Source organism: Protopterus annectens, chromosome 13.part0 (assembly GCF_019279795.1).
Source record: "Protopterus annectens isolate FY-2018-M chromosome 13.part0, PAN1.0, whole genome shotgun sequence".
Lineage (NCBI taxonomy): Eukaryota > Metazoa > Chordata > Ceratodontiformes > Protopteridae > Protopterus > Protopterus annectens.
This window is the reverse complement of record NC_056747.1, coordinates 573,742,173-573,765,281: the sequence shown is the minus strand read 5'-3', so window position 1 is coordinate 573,765,281 and position 23,109 is coordinate 573,742,173. Positions and strand designations below refer to the sequence as shown.

At 46.1% G+C, this 23,109-nt stretch overlaps 1 protein-coding gene across 2 annotated transcripts in view; it reads right to left on the bottom strand.

The window, feature by feature from the left end:
- Positions 1-23,109, bottom strand: part of LOC122787487 (CGRP receptor component) — a 325,947-nt gene that overhangs the window by 200,754 nt on the left and 102,084 nt on the right. The window lies entirely within an intron of this gene.

Here is a 23,109-nt window from a genome sequence, read left to right as displayed (position 1 = left end):
AAGGAAAACGAACAAAAATGGAAGGGAGCACCTAATAAAGTTTTTTTTTGACCAGGTAAATTAAATGTTGGTTCTTAGACCCCTTTTATACCATGAAGTAGGCCACAAGAATTAATGATAAATGCAAAGCACATGGGCAATTCAATGCAGCCATTCAGCTAGCATGTTTTTGGAAGGTGGTAGGTAAAACAGTATCCAGAGAAATGATATAACGATAACACAAAAGTTTCATACAGACACTGAACAGAGATCAAGACTGAACCATGGACCCTACAGCTAAGAGGTAGATATTTAATCACTGAACCACTGTGTTGCCAAAGCCACATACTCACCCAAGTTCAGTCTGGTCTCAGAGGTTAGTACATAGCTTGGTTAGCACCTGCTGTCAGCGACATAGCAAGTAGCACAACTCATTCCTGATGCTGGGAAGATAAAAGAGTGGTGCATTTTTTCCTCACACCAGGTATGTGAATTTAGACACAAAAACTGACATCAATGTGCAGCACAAGAAGGTTGCTACATTGCTGCACACAGGCACACAGGAGGTGTCATGCTTTAGAAAAATATATAAAAGCCAAGATCTGGCCCAGCTCTGTGATGAAAATGAATAAAGGCCAGATGACCTATGTTTGAGTAGTGGCTTCTGCACTATATGAGCCAGGTAGCAGAGAATGGGAACAAGCAGTCGCAGCCACCTTGCCCATCCTGGAGGGTGGTCTTTTTGTGATAATCTGTTGATGATCGACATTTGAGTAGTGGCTTTTGCACTATATGAGCTAAGCAGGAGAGAATGGGAACAAAAGTTCACGGCCACCTTGCCCATCCCGGAGGGTGGTCTTTGTGTGCTATTCTGCCACCAGCAAGTGGAGGATTCAATGTAGGGGGAAAAGGCACTGTACACAGGGATACAGCTTGGTTTACCTAGCCAATGATAGCAATGTGTGTGTGTGTTCATGGTGATACAACTGCTCACATCACCCACTGCACAAAGTCTTCATGGCTTACATCAGTTGATACAGGTGAGGATTCAAACAATCTCCATGGGTACATGCATGACATTCCTGTACTCTGAATAACTATTACTGGAAAATGAACACCCTCACTACTGATGGGAGGGGGCTGATGGTCTACAAGTAAAAAGTGAAAAAGCCACAGGGAATACATAAACAAAGGTGCCAGCTTCTTGAGTTGGTGACAACAGGGGTGGGTGCTAAACATCTCATGGCATTTATTACAAGACAGTAGAGGAATTTCCCCACTATACTAGTCAGATTACCTATACTTGGTATAAATGTATTAATGGGTCTTAGTCTACAAAAGGCCACAGGCCTAGAGTTACTTCCCCCATTTCTTCTTTCGGCTTATCCCAGTTAGGGGTCGCCACAGCGGATCACCTGTCCGCTCATGACTGGCAGTGGAGTTTTACGGTGTCGAGTTGCCAGACCGGCACCCAACCTTTCACAGAAGGCACACACCAATTTAGAGTGTCCAATTCACCTACAGCATGTCTTTGGGATGTGGAAAGAAACCGAAGCACCCAGAGGAAACCCACATGACCATAGGGAGTACATGCAGACTCCGCAGAGAAGGCACCCCAGCTGAGAATCGAACCGGAGAACCTCTTGCTGTGAGGCGGCAATGCTAACCGCTGCACCACCGCGGCCACCACAGTTACCGCCCCACTAAAACTAAAACACGAAATAAATAAATGAAAAAATAAAATAAATATTTCTGTAGGAGGCCTTCACCTTACTTCCTCAAGAAACAAATATTCATGCAAATAACACAAAATTTAAAAGACTCATTTATACAGGGGGATGGACATTTCCTCCTATACCACAATGTGTGCAAGTAAAAGGGGGGTGCTCCTTACTTAAATATTCTTGTGCACAAATCAATCCAATCCAGAGGGAGAAAGTAATCAATCATTCATAAAACTGAAAAAAGCCAGCAGTCTTTTGCTGCTGCTACCTGTCAGCTTTAGAGCTCAATGAACATGCATTGAGAGTCAACAAACTGGTAGCAATCAACAATGTAACAAACACTGCAGCCACCGAATGTTATAGCTGCAAGCACCTGGTACCAACAGGCAGCACTCTTGGGATTCCCGATTAATTTTTCAGCATGCCATATTGCTGATGCAAGCAATACAGAAAAAGTTCCTTAAATGGAAGTAGATGACTTTAAAAAATTCAGAGTAATATATAGTAATGAAAACTCACTTTAGGTGACAGTTCGGTAAAATTTAGTATGATAATATAAATATAAACATGATGTAACTATAATTGCAAACATTTTTTTTTATTACAGGTACTTGAGATCTGCTTTGATTTTTTACTTTTCTTTTGTGTTTTCAACTCTCCAACTGTATTTCACTCTGTCTTGTACTGCAATGTCTTTTTCCTTTGCATAACACAAACCAGCATCTTCACAATGCAACATTTTTTACCACGTATGTACAGTAAACTCTCGGTTAACCAGCACCCATGGGGACTGGTAGATGCCAGACAACTGTAGTTTCGGGCTCTTGAGAGAGTTACTATTAAAACAGGCCTGACTAATACTGTACCCTACACTATTTGATTTGACTTGTTCTCAGGTTGGGGAGAGAGGGAATTTATTCCCATCTTCCCTTTTCAAACTCTAAAAATGTAACTTATGTTTCTGGGGGAGGGGGGACAACAAAATGCAACACATGAAAATAGTACTGTACTTCGACTTTTTTTTTTGCCAGAAGCTTGAGAGTGCCAGTTGCTCAAGTTCCAGTTAACTGAGAGTTTACTGTATAGGATTTGCACCAGGGCTGGAACTGTAACTGGTCAGTGTTATACTCCAGTTAACAAATACAAATGAACAAATAACATTGTACTGTTCCGAACAGCAAATTATATACATCGAATGTAAAAAACATAATTCAACTATATCATGTCATACTTAGGGGTTTCCTTATTTTTATTTACTGCAACTTGATAAATGGGTAGGTGAGCTTGTACAATGACCCTTTTCAGCCTAGATCTGGGCTCCAGTGGAGCAGTGAACAACAGTAAATAATCAAGTGAGGTTAGTAAAATTCTACAAGTCTCTGAAACAGGTGCAGGATGCTTCATTCTTTAAATGTTCCTTAAGTTTTGATTTAAACTCCTGTAAAGAGGTTTGAGGTCATATCTCTTATGGAATGTGGTTCCATGTGACAGGGCAATTTTAATAAAGGCTTGTCCCCACTCAAGAGCTAAAACAAGGTTTTCTAAGTTGTAGTCCACTGTCTGAGGTGCTATCACGGTAAGACGTTGTCCTGTTCGATTCTCAGCTAGAGCGTCTTCTGTGTGGAGACCTGCGTGAATGGGCGTACCTTCATTGAAGGTTGTGCGTCAGGGCCGGCAACTCGGCACGTAAAAATCTACTGCCAATCATTAGCGGACCGGAGTTCCGCTGTGGTGACCCCTAACCGGGAAAAGCCAAAAGACACAACAACAAGGCTGGGCTCCTTGCTAGAAACTTGTTTTTTTAGCAAAGGGCAGTTGCGAGTGTGAAGATTTTTAAATATTAATTTGCTGAGTTGGGACTATTGCCATATTACTATAAAGAGACAACTATGGAGTGAAAACAGATGAAATGACTGACTAGAAATGCAAACTGGATATGTTTGTTTACTGCAACTTATAGTTTATGGGTATTTCGTTTAGGGAGTAGAGAGTTAGTAAAGGAAATCCATATCTGAATATGGGTATATGCACATTTTTTTGCCTATAGCTTCTCTGGCTTTAGAGTTGCAGGTGAGTTAATCTTGAGCAGAGCTTTACCTGAGAAAGGATCTGTTAATAACAATGGCAGTGTATACGGAGAAAGAAAATGAAGGATCAAGAAGAAAGTCGATACTTTTATTGACGAACATTTGTAAAATGCTGTTTAAAGTTATCAGTTATTTGTAATGGAAGAAAGGCAACATTTCTTGCATTGTGATCAACATTATTAAACTAGATTTGTTCAAGTTTATTATTAGTTTAGCATTGTTTACCCATTTGCAAAGTGAGAATAATTTGCCTTGCATATTCTTCTGTAGTATTGGTAATGATTTGTTGGATAAAATGGGAATCCACATACAGGACTAGGTCCTTGTTAGGAAGGTCTTGGTGTATATTGTTTATGAACAGGGAGAATAGGAGTAGGCCAAGCACAGAGTCTTGAAGAACAAGCTGAACAGATGAAAATCAATAGAGATACAAACGAAATATCATGCATGAGTTACAGCACACAGCAAATCATAAAATCTGTAGAAGAGTGAAATACAAAGTAAATAAATTTTACAGGGTAGTGAAAGGTCTGCACAGAAGAAAGTGTTGCATTAAACAAATCATTTAAATCTGATCACTGAAAAAAATAAGTTGCTAAGGAGACACATCTGTTAAACAGTAATTAATGTGAAATATTTCAGGGTCAGGTACAGCACAGCTATACATGCGAGCCATCAGCCAATACTTGACTTCAGGAGAGGGAGAAGGGACAGAGGAGATTGCATGCCCTGTTTGAATCCACACTGGTTAGTATCCTGCAGGTTATCTTCAATGAGAAAAACATTTAGTTTTTCATCATAATACAAACTACAGATATGGATCAAATGGAAAAGCTGTGGCTTACAAACTGGTAAAAATGTCTAAATAAACTAATTTGTATCTTGTTGCTTAACTTATAACTGCATGCTTTACAGGCCTGTAATTTAGACTTCCTCCAACATTCCCAAATGGGTCCACTTCAAAATACTGACTTTCAAAATACTTAAACTCAAAATACTGAGACCAAAATCTCTAAAGCTCAAAATACTGAACGCACACAGGATACCAACACTTAATTATATTCCAGCACAAGTACATACTGAAACAAATAAAACACAAACCATATTACTCTTCTCAAAGTATAAGCAGGCAAGCCCCCCTGCACCTCCCCTGTGGGGGGCTGCACCCCCATACCCCCTGCTACTTAAATATATCAACTCCAAGATTGCACTTTAGTGTAGTGAAGTGTAATCTCTGAGCTGATATATTTAAGTAGCAGAGGGTGTGGGTGGCGCAGCCCCCACAAGGGGGTTTCAGGGGGGCTAGCCCCCCTGCCTATACTTGCAGAAGAGTAATATGTTTCTGTATGTAGTTCTGCTGCAATATAGTTGTGTTGCTGTACTGTGGGGTTTTTTTTCGATATTGTGAGTTTCAGTATTTTGAGTTTTAGAGATTTTGGTCTCAGTATTTTGAGTTTAGGTATTTTGAAAGTCAGTATTTTGAAGTGGACCCTCCCAAACACACATCTAAAGATTCAAAACCCTATATAAAAAGGCATTTATTGGTATGCAACTGCTTATGCCTGCACCTGTGTAAGGCAATTACATTTTCCACACTAAATGAACAGCTTATTTACATCACTAGAATTACAGTGTTATTCCGTAATCAGCCATGGTTAACGCAACTCTTCTTTTAAGGGATGGATTTTAATAATTCAAAATAAGATGTACAGAGATACACAGGTTCAGGTACAAACAGACCCTAAATGTTAGAGTGTATTCACTGTTGCAGTCATCACATTTGGGTTAACGGCTTGCAGTAGCCCTCAGTCGGCCTGATTATCAAATTCTTGGGTCCTGCGTCGGTTGCTATCTCATCTTCCGTGATGTCAGGTAGTCCAGGGGTATATATATATATATATATATATATATATATATATATATATATATATATATATACACACACACACACACACACACACACACACACACACACACACACACACACACACACACACACACACACACACACACACACACACACACACACACAAGGTTACACCTCCAAAAAAAAAACAAATATACCAAAAAGCTTTTAAGTATAGTAAAGGAGAGGGGGCTGGAGGGAGGGTAACCAGGACTGCAACAGTGAATACATGCAAACATCTACATTTATGGTAAGTGTACACAACTGTACTATGTTCTTCGTGTTTCACTGTTGCAGTCATCACATTTGGGTAGATTCCCAAAGCCAAGGATGGGAGGAGGCATTTAGATAGCATTAGGACCAGCTATAAGGCCCTGCAAGACTGCAGTGGCAAAGCCAGCTCTGGATTTAGAGAAAATTGGTAAATGGTAATGCTTGATGAAAGTATGTACAGAACTCCAGGTAGCAGCTTCTGGGATGTCCCTGGTAGGTACACCTCTGAGAAAGGCTGTAGAGGTAGATGCAGCCCTGGTTGAATAGGGTCTAATCCCCTGTGGGATAGGTTTTCCATGGTGCTTATAGCAGAAATGAATGCAATGGCCTATTCATTTAGAAATGGTTTGCTTTGAAATAGCCTTCCTCTCTGCCCCTGCAGCAAATGCCACCAACAGTTGTTCAGATTTCCTTTGAGGTTTACTCCTGTCCAAGTAAAATCCAAGTTGTCTGTGCACATCTAAAGGAGTACAGGATCATTTCCCCTTTGTTCTGTGGATTAGAAAAGAAGGTTGGCAAATGAATGGATTGATTAAGAGCCACACTGGATACCACCTTTGGCATGAAGGAGGGATTGGTCCCGAGGGACACCCTGTCCGCATGAAAGATGATGAAAGGCTCCATTGCCATAAGGGCCTGTAGTTTAGATACCCTTCTTGCTGAAGTAATTGTTAAAAGGAAGGCTGTTTTCCAAGAAAGAAATTTTAATTCTGCACTTGCAGCTGGCTCAAAAGGAGGAAGAGTGAGTTTTTCCAATACAAAGTTAAGGTCCCAGCCTGGAGTTGAGGCTCTCCTCGGAGGTCTTAAGTTTTTGGCCCCTCTGAGGAACTGCTTGAGCAGTGGATGAGAGAAGATGGGTGGTTCTGTGTTGTAATGAGCTGAAATGTCTGAGGTGTGAATTTTGATGGAGGAAAAAGAAAGGCCCTTGTGAAGCATCTCAGTTAAGTATTGAAGAATCTGAGGTAAATTGGGTGCTGCTGTGCCCATCCTTTGAGTCTGGTTCCAGGCACAGAATCTTTTCCATTTTTCAGCATAAGATTTTCTAGTACTAGGCCTCCTTGCCTCCAAAATGACATCCAGCACTTGTTTACTGAGGGATGGTAATGGAGAGACTAGGAAATTAGCCAGGCTGCCAGGGTCAGGGTTTGAAGCTGAGGGTGCAGAATCTGGCTCTCCTGCTGAGACAGCAGGGTAGGGGTCTGAGGCAGGTGCCATGGAGCCAGCAGTGACAAACTGCACAAGAGGAGGTACCAGTGTTGGTTTGGCCAGTCTGGTGCAATCAGTAATGTCCTTGGTTTGTCCTGTTTGATCTTTAGTAGTACTTTGGAGAGGAGAGGCAGAGAGGAGGAAAGGCATAAACTGATAGATTTTTCCAGCTGAAGGACAGAGCATCCACTTTCTAAGTTTGTTTGTGGGGAGTCCTTGTGCAGAATTTGTCCAATTGATAGTTCTCGGGGGGGGCAAACAGGTCTATATCTGGGCTCCCCCATTTGTTTACCAATGTGTTGAAAATCTTTGGTTCCAGTTTCCACTCGTATGGGTCCAAGAGATTTCTGTTTAGTTCATCTGCCAGTGTATTTAGTTTTCCTGGCAGGAATTGAGCCTGTAGATGCACTTGGTAGCTCAAGGCTGTGTTCCACAGAACCATGGCTAGTCTGCAGAGGTGGTAAGAATGGGTACTCCCCCCCCACTTGTTTATGTACCATATAACAGTGGTGTTGTCCGTCCTTACCATTAATTGTCCTGGAAGAATGTGGTCCTTGAAGGCTATCAGAGCTTTCTGTACGGCTAACATTTCTTTTTGATTGATATGCAGGTGCATTTGACTTGGGTTCTATTTGCCCTGAATGCACTTCCCTGCCAGGTGAGCCCCCCATGCATAGTCCGATGCGTCTGTTAGGGTTTGGGCGGCAGGGGGTAGAGTGAATGGTAGTCCCTTGTTTACGTGGCAGGCCTCTGCCTACCAAAGGAACTCTAACTGTAGGCAAGGTATGATAGGGATCATTGCTTCTAGATCCTGAGAATGTTGACACCATTGGCTTTTTAGATACCGTTGTAGTTTCCTTATATGCAGTCTTGCATATGGAATTAGTAGAATGCAGAAGGCCATAAACCCCAGGGCTTGCAGTATTTGCCTTGCAGATAGCAGGGTTTTTGTGGCCATTAGTTTGAAGTAAGTCGTCAAATGAATTTGTTTCTCTGGCATGAGGAAAGCCACCTGGGAAGGTGTGTTCAAGCTTGCTCCCAGGAATATAATTTGTTGACAGGGTACCAGATGTGATTTCTTTTTGTTTACGGTGTACCCCAGACAAGTTAGCACCTTTTGTACAAATGCCAGATGATTCAAAAGTATGTCCTGACTTTTTGCCTTTCACTAAGCTGGATGGAGGAGACTCTTCATTGGGGTAAGAAATGTCCATTTCTTTGCCTGCAAAATGCAATGACTGGAGCCAAGCACTTTGTGAATACCCTGGGTGCAGTAGATAAGCCAAAGGGCAGTGCAGAGAACTGATGGTGCATGTAGCCTGCTTTGAAGCGTAGGTATCTTCTGCAAGATTCCCTGATTGGGATGTGTAGGTAAGCTTCTTTTAAATCCAGTGTTTCCAACTAGGCATCTTTGCCTAGCATAGGAAGTAACTGGTGAAGAGTTAGCATCTTGAATTTTGGAATCACCAAAAAGGTGTTCAATATGGAAAGGTCCAGGATAGGACGCCAAGAGTTGTCTTTTCTGGGTACCAGGAAAAGTCTTGAGTAGAAGCCTTGCCCCTTTTCCTCTTCTGGTACAGTTTGAATAGCCAGTACTTGCTTTTGAGCCTCTGTCCACTGATTTGGGGGTAGATCTGGCCAACCGTTTGGGGTTGGTAACATGTGGAAGTGAAATCTGTATCCTTGGGAAACTATATTTAACACCCATTTGTCCTGGGTAATGAGTTCCCAGTTTTTTGCCTGCAGACAAATCTTTCCCCCAAAGGAGCAGTCAGTTGAGAAGTTCTTGGAAGCTTTAAAGTTAAGTCATTGAGACAGTTTACCATAGGGGGAGCTACTCCCTAATTTGGAAGTGGAAGCCCCCCACTGTTTAGTCCTGGGAGTACCCTGGGACTGAAGCCTGGGTATTCTGCTGGTTCTGGGTTTGGACTGAAGGCCTGGAAGAGGCAGGAAAGGACCAATTCTTAGAGGGCCAATGCCTACTAAATCTTGGAGGTTGTACGTGTAGGAAATCTTTAACAGTTTGCATAGATTTAGCTTTTTCCTCCATCTTTTTAAGAACTACTTCTGCTTTGTTGCCAAACAGGTGATCCAGATTTAACGGAGCATCCAGCAATTTAGCTTTAACATGACCTGGCAAAGATTGCTCCTTAAGCCAAGCATGCCTTCTAAGTACAGACCCAGTGACAGCAGCCCTGAAAGATGCCTCTAGTGAATCAAAACCACATTGCAAAGTATGCTTTCCAACCTGTTCAGCAGAATGCATTAAATCATGTAAATCCTTATTTTCAGCACAATCAGGAATCAACATCATTTTCTGTTAAAGCAATCCAATGATATGCTGCTGATACTTTAACATATGAAACTGGCAGTTTAAGGCCCTAAATGGACAAAGTTGCAGAAGTGTATACTTTCTTAGCCCATCTATCCAGCGCCCTGGAGTCCCTATCAGAGGGGGTAGGATTTTTGGCAGTAGTAGCCTTAATGCCCTTGGGTCCCTGTGAAATGGTCTCAGAATTCGCAGTAGGATTTTTAAAAAGGAACTTGTGAGAGTCAGGAACCCTGTAATATCTATCAGGTTTTCTGGGAGCAGGAGGTAGACAGTCAGGGGCCAAGCTAGATTCAGAAAAGGCATCATCAACAATGTCTAGTACAGGAGGGATAGCTAAAGGCCTGTACTGGGGCAGGAGTAAGAAATCCCCAAGCCTCTTTTTAGAATCAGAGTAAAAAGAAGTTATGTATTCACCATAACGTTCCATGTGAGTTGTTCCATCTCGCCTTCATTCTTCAATGATGGGTTCAGAGCAGATCCTCGGCTCTGACACGGCCGTTTAGCAAAGCTCAAAGATTACCATTAGCTTGAGACCAAGCCCCTTATCCCATGATGCATTGCTGGAATTACCTCAGACCTTGTTTGCTGCGTGTACCATATCCTAGTAAGAGGACTAATCTCCCCAGACAGGAAGAAACATTGAACAACCAGGATGAAGTCAGTCTCAAGGTCAACCATCAGCCAGGTGGGGGAAGGAGGGAGGGATGTGAAAATGAAGGCGAGATGGAACAACTCACATGGAACGTTATGGCGAGTACGTAACTTCCTTTATGTGAAGTTGTTCAATCTCGCTGTTCATTCTTCACTGATGGATAGCGTCCCTAGCACCCTAAATCCTGGGTGGCTCATGGGAGTACATTTTTCAGGACCGTAGAACCAAAGGAAGCCCTGTCCCTGGAGGCCTTGTCCACTTTGTAATGAGTGATAAAAGTTTAAGGCTTAAACCAAGTGGCTGCAGCACAGATATCGTCAAGAGGTAACTTGGCTTAAAAGGCCGAAGAGAGACTGCTCTGGTTGAATGCTCCTTCACTTTATGCCACAAAGACCTATTAGCAGATGAGTAAGTGTAGGTGATACAATGGGAAAGCCACTTAGAAAGAGTTGTTTTAGCCACTGGTCTACCTTTTCTGTCTTCAGAGAATGAAACAAAAAGTTGGTCTGACTTTCTGAAGTATTTTGGTCTGTCCAGATAATATCTAAGCTGTCTGTGAACATCAAGTTTGTCCAGCATGTATTCTAAATTGTTGGTATGGTTGGGGAAAAAAACAGGCAACTCAATAACTTGATTTATGTTTGTCTCAGAACATACTTTAGGCAAAAAAAGAAGGGTTAGTCCTAAGGGATATTCTGTCAGGATGAAAAATCATATATGGAGGCTTGATCGATAATGCCTGAAGATCCGACACTCTGCAGGCAGAAGTAATGGCTACTAGAAAAATAGTTTTCCATGACAGAAACTAGAGCTCACAAGAAGATGCTGGTTTGAAGGGAGAAAGAATTATACGGGAAAGCATGAAATTCAAGCTCCAGGGAGAATAAGGAGTCTTCACTGGAGGTCTCATGTGAAAAGTACCTTTGAGGAAGATGTTTGATAACTGGTGTTGCATAATATTCAGTCCATCAATACCTAGATGGAAATTAGATATAGCTGCTAACTGGACCCTAACGGTAGCAGCTGCAGCTCCTTCATGAAAAATCCCAGTCAAGAATTCTAGAATGGATGACAATGGAGCTTGGTAAGGATCAAGGTTTTTGTTAGAAGCCCAAATGGAAAATATTTTCCACTTACTCCGATACAATTTTCTGGTGGAAGGTTTGTGGGAAGCCAACAAAACTTGACTTGTCCTCTGAAAGATTATGAAGCCTAGCTATACGGGGAACTGGAGCAGCCAAGCAGTTGGCTTCAGTGACTGCAAGGAAGGATGGGGATCCTGACGGGTGTGTCAGAAGGTCTGGAACTGGGTCCAGGGTCCATGGATCCTCCAAAAGATGATGGTAAAGAAATGGAAACCAAATCTGCCGAGGCCAATGAGGGGCTTTAAGAATGACAGTCCTTCCCAGCGACTTCGCTTTCTGTAAAAATCTGGGTATCAAAGGAATTGGGGGAAATGCATAGAGGAGACCTGGGGGCTAATCGTGTCAGAGTGCATCTCTCGGGGGGTTCTCCTTGAGGGGGAATCAGGGCAAAGTAGCTTCTGCATTTGGTGTTGATGTGGCTAGCAAAAAGATCGCAGCAAGGCTGGCCCCATTTGTGGAAAATCCTGTCTGCAATCTCCTGTTTGAAGGACCACTCGTGTGGCAACAATATTGCCCTGCTTAGCTTGTTCGCTATCACGTTGGATCTCCCAGGGATGTGCATTGCCAACAGAAAGCCCTGGGATGACACAGCCCACTGCCAAACCGTGAGGGCTTCTCGGCAAAGGGGTAAGACTTGGTCCCGCCCTGTTTGTTCAAATACCAGACCAGTGACATGTATGTCTGTATGGCAATTGTCCCTAGAGGGAGAGAGTCCTGAAAGTACTGCAACGCCACAAGTACTGCTCTCATCTCTAGGACATTGATATGCAAATGTGACTCTTGATCCGTCCATGTGCCTTGGGCAGTCTTTCCCTGAAAATGTCCCCCCACCCCACCCCATCAGGGAAGCATCCATGGTCACAGTGGCTACTGGAGGGGGAAGGACAAAGGGGTGTCCTACTGTAACATGTAGAGACGTCAACCACCACTGAAGATCCCTCTTGCAAGAGTTTGTAATCAGAATCATATGGTTCATTGGCAACTCTTGGTAAGACCATTGAGTGAACAGGAGCCCTTGAAGAATCCGCATATGCATCCTCGCCAGTGGAATGGCTAAAATTGCTGCCGCCATCAAACCTAGTACTTTCAAGACCTCTGCGGCTGGAGTTCTGTTCTTTGAAACCAGTGATGTGATGTGTTGGTGAAGAATTGATACCCTTTCGTCTGGAAGACAGAGTGGTGGCTGAAGTGTCTAACTCTGCACCCCTATAAAGACGATATGCTGTGATAGTGACAAAGCAGACTTTTCGAAGTTGACCGTAATATGCCTAAGTGGTTGCAGAATGTCAGAGTGGATTCTGTTGCCTGAATCAGTTGATGCCTGGTGGTGGAGGTAAGGAGCCAATCGTCTAGGTATGGAAAAAAGAAGTTATGTACTCACCATAATGTTCCATCTGAGTAGGTAACTTCATTTGTCAGCAACCTGTGGGGTATCGGATCCGAATCGGATCCGTGCTGGCAGCTTTATTCAGCTAAGATCCGAGCTCCAAGCTCCTCCCCCTTACCCATAATCCCCTGCCATCCTTCTCTGTCCTCAGATCGAGTTTCCTTAGTATTATAGAATACTACAACCAAAGGATCAACTAAACATCCTAACCTGATGTCATCTGATACAGGGAGTACAAAGTTCCTAAAAAGGACAAACTACAGGTTAGGGGGACAGAGGGGGGTTGGTTGCTGACAAATGAAGTTACCTACTCAGATGGAACGTTATGGTGAGTACATAACTTCTTTATCTGAAGCAGTTAACTTCATTTGTTCATCAACCTGTGGGACAGAGTCCCCAGCTACCAAAAAACTTGGGAGGTCCTCATGGAAGAATATTCCGGAGCACTGCAAAGCCAAAGGACGCCCTCCCTCTGGAAATTATATCCAGTTTGTAATGGGAAATAAAGGTATGGGATGAAGCCCAAGTGGCTGCTGAACAAATGTCATCCAAGGACACCCTGGACCAAAAGGCAGCAGAAGTGGAAATCGATCGAGTAGAATGGGCGTGAACTCCGACAGGTTCTGGTCGGCCAGAACTCTTATATGCAAGAAGTATACATTGTGAAATCCATCTGGACAATGTAGCTTTTGACACAGGTTTACCTAAAAAGGGTTTAGCAAAGGATACAAGGAGTTGCTCAGATTTCCTACGATCAGCAGTCCTGTGTAAATAGAACCTCAACTGTCTGTGCACGTCCAAAGAATGTAATTTGTATTCACCTTTGTTTTGGTAATTTGGGAAAAAAAAACGGTAAATTGATAGATTGATTAATGTTGGACTCAGAGGCGACTTTAGGTAAGAAGGAGGGATTGGTCCTGAGGGAAACTATCTTTGTGGAAGACCAGCTATGGAGGTTTGGCGCAAAGAGCTTGAAGTTCTGATACCCTTCTAGCCGAAGTGATGGCAATGAGAAAGGCCATTTTCCAAGATAAGTATTTAAGATCCACTGAAGCTGCAGGTTCAAAGGGGGGGCCAGTAAGAGCCTAAAGAACAAGGGTTAAATCCCACGGGGGAACTGCATCCTTAACAGGAGGCCTTAACAGGAAAGTACCTTTTACGAAAGTTTTGCAGATCTTGGAAGAAGCTAAGGAACCGAGATCGCTTCCCACATGAAAGTGTGAAATTGCTGCTAATTGGACTTTGACGATGGAAGAGCTGGCACCTTGATCAAATAAGTGTGACAAAAACTCTAATACAGCTGGTATCGGGGCTGTAAAGGGATCCATATGTCTATGTTCCTCCCAGATCGAAAAATGTTTCCATTTGCTCTTATAGACCTTTCTAGTAGAAGGTTTATGAGAGGCTACTAAAATAGCTTTAATGGAGGAGGAGATACTGGGAGTCCTCGCTATGATTAGAACTGGATCAACCAAGCTGTGAGCTTGAGATTGTCCAGGTTTGGAGTTGCCAACTCCAGGGGATGAGAAATCAGATCTGGAGTGGGATCCAAGATCCATGGAGGATTGACCAGATGAGACCATAGGCAAGGGAACCACGTTTGACAAGGCCAGAATGGGGCTATGAGGATCACTCTGCTCCCCAACCGACCAGCTTTCTGCAAGAATTTTACCATGAGGGGGAGAGGTGGATAAGCATAAAGTAGACCGGATGGCCAAACATGGACTAGAGTGTCTCTGGGGAATTCCTCTGGTGGGGGAAGAAGAGCGAAGTACTCGCTGCATTTTGCGTTCGAAGGCGACGTGAATAGATCGCAGCAAGGTTGACCCCACTTGAGGAAGATCTGCTTCGCTACTCTCAGGTTCAGAGACCACTCAAAAGGTGAGAGGATGGTTCGACTCAGCCTGTCTGCCAGTATGTTGGACCGACCCGGAATGTGCATTGCTATGAGAAAGCGGTTGGTGGTGATCGCCCATTCCCAAACTCTCATGGCCTCTCGACACAGCGGATAGGATCTGGTTCCCCCCTGTTTGTTGATATGCCAGACTACTGACATGCTGTCTGACTGAATCACAATTGTCCCTAAGGGAAGAAGGGCCTGGAGTGCTTGCAACGCTAAAAGCACCGCCCTCATCTCTAGGACACTGATGTGCAACTAGGTCTCCGAGTGTGTCCACGTGACTTGGACGGTTCTGCCCATGCAGTGCCCCCCCACACGAGGTGAGAAGCGTTCGTGGTCACCGTGGCTTAGAGTGGGGTCATAGAGAAGGGGCACCCTTCCCAGAGATCCAAGGTTTGGATCCACCAGAGTAGGGACCTCCTGCAAACCTTGCTGAGGAGGATAGCTGTACTTAGCGGATGTTGCAGGATGGACCATTGGACCTCCAAGGTCCATTGCAGGACTCTCCTGTTTAGACGAGTTAGTGGTGACAGATTGATGGCAGCCGCCATGCAGCCTAGCACCCTCAGGACCAATTCCGCTGGGGGAGCCGGGGATTGTAAGAGGGCCATCACGTGAAATGTCAGAGTTCGAAGCCTGTCCATAGTTAGGAAGGCCCTCAACAGGTTTGTATCTAGCCTGGCCCCTATGAAATCTAAGGTCTGAGTTGGTTGAAGGGAGGATTTCTTGAGGTTGATTGAAATTCCCAGATGAGAGGCCAAATGAAGGAAGTAATCCCTGGCTGAACAGAGTAGATGCCTGGTGGGGGCGGTCATGAGCCAGTCGTCTAGGTACGGAAAGACCTGTATTCCCTGAAGCCTCAGGTGGGCCGCTACAACTGCCATCACTTTGGTGAACACCCTGGGGGCTGTGGTGAGACCAAAGGGAAGGACCCTGAACTGATCGTGGCTGGCTCCCAGCCAGAAGCGAAGAAACCTTCTGGATCGTCTGTCCATCAAAATGTGGTAGTGCGCATCCTTGAGGTCTATACAACACATCCAGTCGTTCTCCTGCAGGAGTGGGAGAATGGATTGAATGGTGACCATCCGGAACTTTTCTTTGGCAACTGACAGGTTCAGAGTGGACAGGTCGAGGATTGGTCTTAAGTCCCCCGTCTTTTTTGGCACCAAAAAGAACCTGGAGTAGAAGCCCGATCCGGATTGATCATGGGGGATGGGCTGGATAGCTCTTTTTTCTAGCAGCTGCTTTATTTCTGTGGCTGCTGCCTCCCTTTGATTGGGTGGGACATCGGGGAGGCTCCGGGGTCGGAGAGTGAGATTCAGAAAGGGGATAGTGTAACCTCTGGATATGATTCGAAGTACCCAGCGATCTGTTGTAAAGGACTCCCAAACTGCTAGGTGCCTCGAGAAATGCCCCCCGACTGCTTCCAGAGTGGAGCAGTCGGGTAACCCCTCAGGGCTGCTGCGCGGGCCGATCCGAAAAGGGTTCTCTCAACCCGAAATTTTTCTGTCCCCCTCTGCCTCTCGGCCGGCATCCACCCTGTCCTCCTCTGCCTCTGAAGGATGAAGGGTCCGGAGCGAAACTGGACTGTTGAGATTTTCAGAACCACATCTTTTTTTGTCTCCTTTGGTTCCTGGAGAAGGACTCTGGGGAGCCGAGAAGCAGATCCCGATGGCAGACAATGTCTTCCCGTCTTTCTCACTCTGGACCAGTGTGTCGCGGATGGTCTTGCCAAATAGCAAAGAGCCGTCAAAAGGGGTATTTGCGAAGGACACCTTGAAGGATTCCGCAAAGTAGCAGAGACGGAGCCAGGCATGCCGCCGTAAGACAATGCCCACTCCGCTAGCTCTAGCGGCTCCTTCCGTGGCATGGGACAGAAGTCGTATAGAAGTGTTCGAAATGGACTTAAGAGTGGCCATTCGGGCTGAGAATGTTTTCTTATCCTCGACCGACATGGACTCTCGGGGCGACTCTGCGTATTCTTTAATGAGATCCCGCTGGAGTCGTATCACATGTGCCATGTAGTTCAGCGACCTTACCGAGAAGGTGGCTGAAGCAAACATCCGCTTCCCTATGCGGTCCATCGTCTGAGACTCCTTGTCGGGAGGGTGGACCGAGGAACTCTCCTGGGCTAGTTCCTTCTTGGTGGCAGCCGCCACCAACATGGCATCCGCCACCAACATGGCATCTACTGGAGCACCCTTGCTCCAAACTGTCCTGTGGGTGGACTGAGAATTTTGTCTGGTCTCTTTGGTATGGGATCCACAGTGTCCGGTTCCTTCCATGCCCTGGTAGTGATCAGATCTACCAGGGGATCAGCAGGAGGGGACACTCAAGAGGTAGATGGGCCTGCGTCAAATGCCTCCAGAAACACAGATTCATCAGAGGAATGCTTTTGGGCTGACCACGCCCCTTTAATACGAAGCATTTCCATAATGTCTCCGAAGGAGACGTCCTCGGGGGGGGGGGGGACCTTGGAGAACCTTCCCCTTCCTCTGTCTGTGTCCTCTGTCAAGGACTCGGGTGAGTCCAAGTGCCTCCTCTTGCACTTATGTTTGTGAGGAACCTCCTCGGGGGGGCTGTCCAAAGATGCCTCACCAATCACATCCTGTTCCTCTAAGGGAACCATCTGGGACGTAGGCGCAGGCTGTTCCTGGGGCTGGGTGATGGAAGGTAGGCCCATCTGAGAGGGAGTGATGGGTGGAACCGCAGCAGAAGCCTGGGGCCTCAAGTCCCTCGACAAGACCCCCTCCACAACATCGAACGCCGAAGGAGAACTGTTCTCTCTAAGCTCCGAGAGCAGCCCCTTCAGATCCGAGGTGCGGACCGGAGCTGGCAACGATACAATCAGATCCGAAGGGCCAGTATGCTCTGACCGAGACAGAGCCGAAGACACACTGACACTTCCAGATCTGAAGCTCAGCACACGGCTCCGAGAGCTCAGATCTGAAAAAGGACCCTACAAACTCGAGGGTGCGGTCGGAGCCGAAGTAGGGTGCACTATCGGCGCCGAGCCTCCCCCAGCTCCGATGCTGCCTGGATCCGACGGCTCCAAACCCCGGAAGGGGGTCAGAGAAGGAGCAATCGGGGTGAAAAAGGGGGTAGAGCTCCTCCCCGGAGGGGGGGAGGCAGGAGCACTCCCATCTGCAGTTGGGCCTGGAGAAACCTAGGCATCATCCAGTCCATATCTGCATCTGACAAGCTTCGGGTAGATCTAGACGAGGCCACCAAGGCAGGCCTGGAGTGACGCCTCGAAGACCTCGAGGGCTACCGGGTCTCCTCCTCCTCCAGCTCCAGGGAAAAACAGGGTGAATGGAGCTGGGAAGGAGAAGGCCCAGAAGCCCTAGGAGAGACTAACAGCTCAGCCGATGGAGCCGAAGAGGAAGCTTCAGCCTGCCCCTTGTGGTGCTTCTCCTTTCTTCTCTCCCTCCTAGATTCCCCCTCTCCTCCTGAGCCATGGCGGGAGGGCGAGTCCCGGCCAGGGGAGCAGGGATAGAAGGCGGGACCGCTGCGGTAGCAGCCGGTGCTGCAGAGGGAGAAGAGGACGAAGCCGAGTCCGGGGGCAGAAGTCCCGCCAGAATCAGCTTCGACCTCCTATCCCTCAAAGCCCTGGGGTTGAAGGCTGCACAAATTGTGCAGCCCGAAGAAAGATGGTCAACCCCAACGCAGGTAACACACAGAGTGTGGCCATCCACCAGAGATAGCTTATGGCCACACTCAGTGCATTTAGAAAAGAAGGTTTTAGGGGCCTCGGCCATAGTAACACAATAGGCCCAACCCAAACACACCTTCACACGCACGGGGAAGATGGAAGACTAGACTAACTAAAAAAAAAATACATTTTACCAACAAGACTGGCTTAATTAACTATAAAAGGGAACAACACTCACTCGTTTAACAAATAACTAAAACTAGGTGAAAAATAAAGGTAATTCTCTTTAAAAACTCACGAAACCCTACACCTTGAATAAGCCACAGCAAACGAGATCTGAGGACAAAGAAGGATGGCAGGGGGTTATGGGTAAGGGAGAGGAGCTTGGAGCTTGGATCTTAGCCGAATAAAGCTGCCGGCTCAGATCCGATTCGGATCCAATACCCCACAGGTTGATGAACAAATGAAGTTAACTACTTCAGATCACCAGGAATCCTAGACGCCTCAAGTGAGCCGTGACTACTGCCATACATTTGGTAAACACTCTGTGGGTCTGTAGTGAGACCAAAGGGCAGGACTCGAAACTGGTAGTGACTAGCTCCCAGATGATCTCTGGATGGTCTGGCCATTTTTATGTGGTAGTATGCATCCTTGAGATCGATCGAGCACATCCAATTGTCCTTCCCTAAAAAGGGAAGTATGGACTGAAGCGTGACCATCCGAAACTTCTCTTTTTTTACAAATTGGTTCAGTTTGCTGAGGTCCAAAATGGGGTCTCCAGTCCCCCGTTTTCTTTGGAACCAAAAAGAATCTTGAGCAAGTTCCAAATCCTGTTTGGTCTGTGGGACTGGTTGGATGACCTTTTTTCTAGCAACTTGTGGACCTCTATGGTTGCTTGTTCCCTGTAACTGGGTGGAACGTCTGGGATTCTCTTGACAGGAATGGGTGTGGAGCAGAGAATGGCATGAAATACCCTCTGGAAATGATGCTTTGTACCCATCTGTCATTTGTGATATCTAACCAGGCTTCTGGGTACAAAGATAAGCAACACCCGACTGCCTCCAGAGCAGGACAGTCAGGCATTCTCTCAGGAGCACTGATAGGGTTGGCCAGAGAAATGATCTCTGTCACCCTGGTGTTGCGGACCCCCTCTGCCGCGAGGACGGCATCTTCCATTATTACCTCCTCCTCTGCCCCTGGAGGAAGGTTCTCAACGTGTGTCCTGAAAGGCTCCTTGGGCTTTACGGAACCACATCTTTCCTTCCCTTTAGGGTAAGGTCGAGTAGGGGTAGAAAAGCAGACACCAATGGCAGAGTCTTTTCCTCCTGTTCACACCTGGTCAATGTTTCCTTTACCTTAGGCTCAAACAAGGATGAGCCATCAAACAGGGTATTTACGAATGAAGACTTGAAGAGCTCCGCAAAAGAACAGAGGTGCATCTAGGCATGCCTACGAAGAGCAACCCCTGCTCCTGCAGCCCTACTTGACCCATCTGCTGCATATGATATGAGACGCGTGGACGAGTTCGCAATGAAATTAAGGGTAGCAAGCTGGGCAGAAACCTTGTCAGTGAGTGACACCTGCAGCTACAGCACCCTGAAGAGCATCTCCCAACTCCTTAAGGAGGTCTCTTTGCAGTCTGGTGAAATGGGTCAGATAATTCAGTGATTGAAGGGTGAAAGTTGCTGAACTGAACATGCATTTCCCATATCTATCCATGATCCTAGAATCTCTGTTACAAGGATGGATAGACGCAGAAGTTTCTGACAATTCCTTCTTGGTGGCTGCCGCCACCACCATGACATCAACAGGGACTCCCTTAGACAAGAAGGTTTTATCCGCTGGGGCAGAGATAAACTTATTTGGCCTCTGAGGGACAGGTTCCATGGACTCCGGAGACTCCCATGCTCTACAAGAGACCAGTTGCACAAGCTCATCCTGGGGTGGAGACACCCAGGAGGTGGAAGGTTGAGACCCAAAAGCCTTCAGAAGAACCGACTCATCCTCAGTAGGGTTTTTGGACTGCCAATCACCCCTCTGCATAAGGATCTCAAGGATCTCCGCAAAGGAGATGCCCTCAGAGGGGGATCGAGGGGACCCTTCTGACTCATCCAAGTCAGTGTCAGATGTCAATGACTCCTGTGGGGAGTCCAAGTGCCTCCTCTTGCACACTCTCTTTCTGTGAATTTCCTCAGTGGGAACCTCTGGGGAAGTTTCAGAAGAGCAGGGGTCGCCCAGTGGGGCTACCTGAGGCTCTGGGTCTCTACGCTTGGGGTGGCCGACAGAAGCAGAAGCAGACACCAGAGCTTTAGGGGAAGAAGATGCCAGACCTGGTGATGAGGAAGTCTTAGGAGACATTACTCGCCTCATGGCTTCGAAGGCATCACGGCTCCGATGAGAAGGAGTTGACGGACCAGAAGGAACCATGATCCCCTCCCGCATCGATGCCGTTGGCTCAGAGCCCAAGGAGGCAGGAGCACAGCTCACCTGCGCCGAGGCCCCGAGAGAAAGAATTGGCACTGACAGGTCAGTGCGAGTATCCTCCCCAGACCCGACCAGAGAGTGTCGGCTCCTAGAGTCCCCAGTCGGTGCTGAGGACATCTGAGTAGATGTTGCCGATGACACTGGGACAGGTGTTGGCTCCAAGGGTTCTACAACCATCAGGTCAGTCTCTTCTGGCTCCAAAAATCTGCTACAGCTCGCAGGAGGAGCAGTCAATTTCTGGGTATTAGTCTTCGGTTCAGACACCTGGGTCAAAGCAGACAGCAATTTAGCTAGGCCTGGTGCCTTTAAGAACTTCTGTACCAGCCGGTCCATGTCCGAATCCGAAAGACTAATAGAGGGCCTGTAGGAATGCACCAATGGTGCTGACTGGAGTAATGGAGAAGGAGATTCGGAGACCGGTTCCAAGGCAGTGTCCTGGGTCCAAAAGGAAAAGACTGTCGGCTCCGAAGGCTGTGGAGCCAAAGTCACAGCAAGTTCCACTTTCTTAGACTTCTTTGACTTAGAGTCTGAAGAGGATTTGGAGGACTTTGATGACTTGCTGGCTCCATCCTGGTCAGTCAAAGCTTCCACAAAGGCGTGCTTAAGAAGACCCCGATCCATGAGCTTTCTCTTCCTCTCAGCAAGCACTCTAGTAGAAAAGGAGTGGCAGATACTGCAGGACTCATGAAGGTGCACCTCACCCAGACAATAAACACATTGAACTTGTCCATCAGTGACAGACATCTTTTTGTCCACAGTCAAGACATTTTTTGAAACCAGACTTAGGATGTCTGTCTTTATAATATATAGAACCACACAAGAACTAACTGTATATTAGTCAAAAATACCCAACTACACAATTGCACTAAAACTACACTACTAAAAGCCAAAGCCCACACTAGCAAAGAAAGGTCACTAAAACTAACGAAGCCCAAAAAGATAGTATTATTCTGGATAAGAAAAACACTAAGCAATAGAGTAGATTGAAATATATGAATTTTTTTTAAGAAAAACTTGCTATTTCATTGAAAAAGTCTTGAGCAGAGCTGGAAACCAAGAGATAAGTGCCACGGCAAACTAGATCTGGGGTAATTCCAGCAATGCATCATGGGATAAGGGGCTTGGTCTCTAGCTACTGCTAATCTTTGAGCTTTGCTAGACGGCTGTGTCGGAGCCGATGATCAGCTCCGAACCCATCAGTGAAGAATGAATGGCGAGATTGAACAACTTTACATTCCTGGCTCCCAGCAAAAGTGCTCCCTAAGAGTATGCAGGATTTCACCAAGAGAGAAATCCTCTGGGGGGGGGGAGCAGAGGGAATAGAGTCTTCTGCATCAGAATCCTCATAGGTAGATCAGGGTAAATCCTGGTCATCAGAGGAAACAGAAATTTCAGAATCTTGGTCAGAAGTATCATAAGCAAATTCAGTCCTAGGTCTCTTAGAGGGGGAAGGTTTGCTTCCCCTGATTAAAGTAATAAGGTCTTCAGCCATTCTTATCATCTGTTTTTTAGGCATAGAGGCCTGACCATGTGGTCTAGGCGTCGGTTTTCTAGGCATAGTTAAAGTTTTAGGCCTTGAAGAAGATGGCGTCGGTTTAATATGCAAGTCAGTAGGCCTGAATACACCTTCAGAAGCTGGTGCCTGTACAGCGGCTCTGGACCCATCCAAGGTAGAGACATCCGCAGGTTCCACAGTTGAAGCATCTTGTGGCGGGAGTCCAAATGGGTCTCAGTAGAGGCCTGCGAATCTTAAGTAGCAGGTATCAGGGGCTGCGAAAGCACCTCACTGAGTACCGGCGAACTGGTGACTGGCTTAGGAGAAGTGTTGTTGGCAGCTTTGGACCTAGGCAGCCTGTCTCTGTCTTTATCTTTGTGTTTTTCAGAATGTCAGTAGTCGGGTGACTTACTGAAGACATATCTGGATAATTGAACCAAGTACCAAAATATTTAGAAGCGTAAATATACAGACGACAAATAGTTTGTTGCTTAAATAAGGCACAAAACAGCGAGGTACATCGTGGTCAGGGCCTAGGCAAGGAATACAGTACGAATGAAAATCTTTGTGAGGTATTTGCTTTCCACAAGAAATACAATTACTGATTTTTGCTGACATCGGTTTTAGAGCAAGAAAAAGTTTCCCCAATGGGGTACTTAGCTTTAGTTGAAGACTTCGGTTCTGAAACTCTAAGACGAAATTTTCAGGAGTTGGCCGACCGGCACTTGCGAACTGCTTCTGCTTCAGGCACCGCACGGCAAGAAAGACTGATGTAATGGCGTCGGCTGCATGCTTTATACCCCTAACTACCTGACGTCACGGAAGATGAGACAGCAACCGAAGCAGGACCCAAGACTTTGATAATCAAGCCGACTGAGGGCTACTGT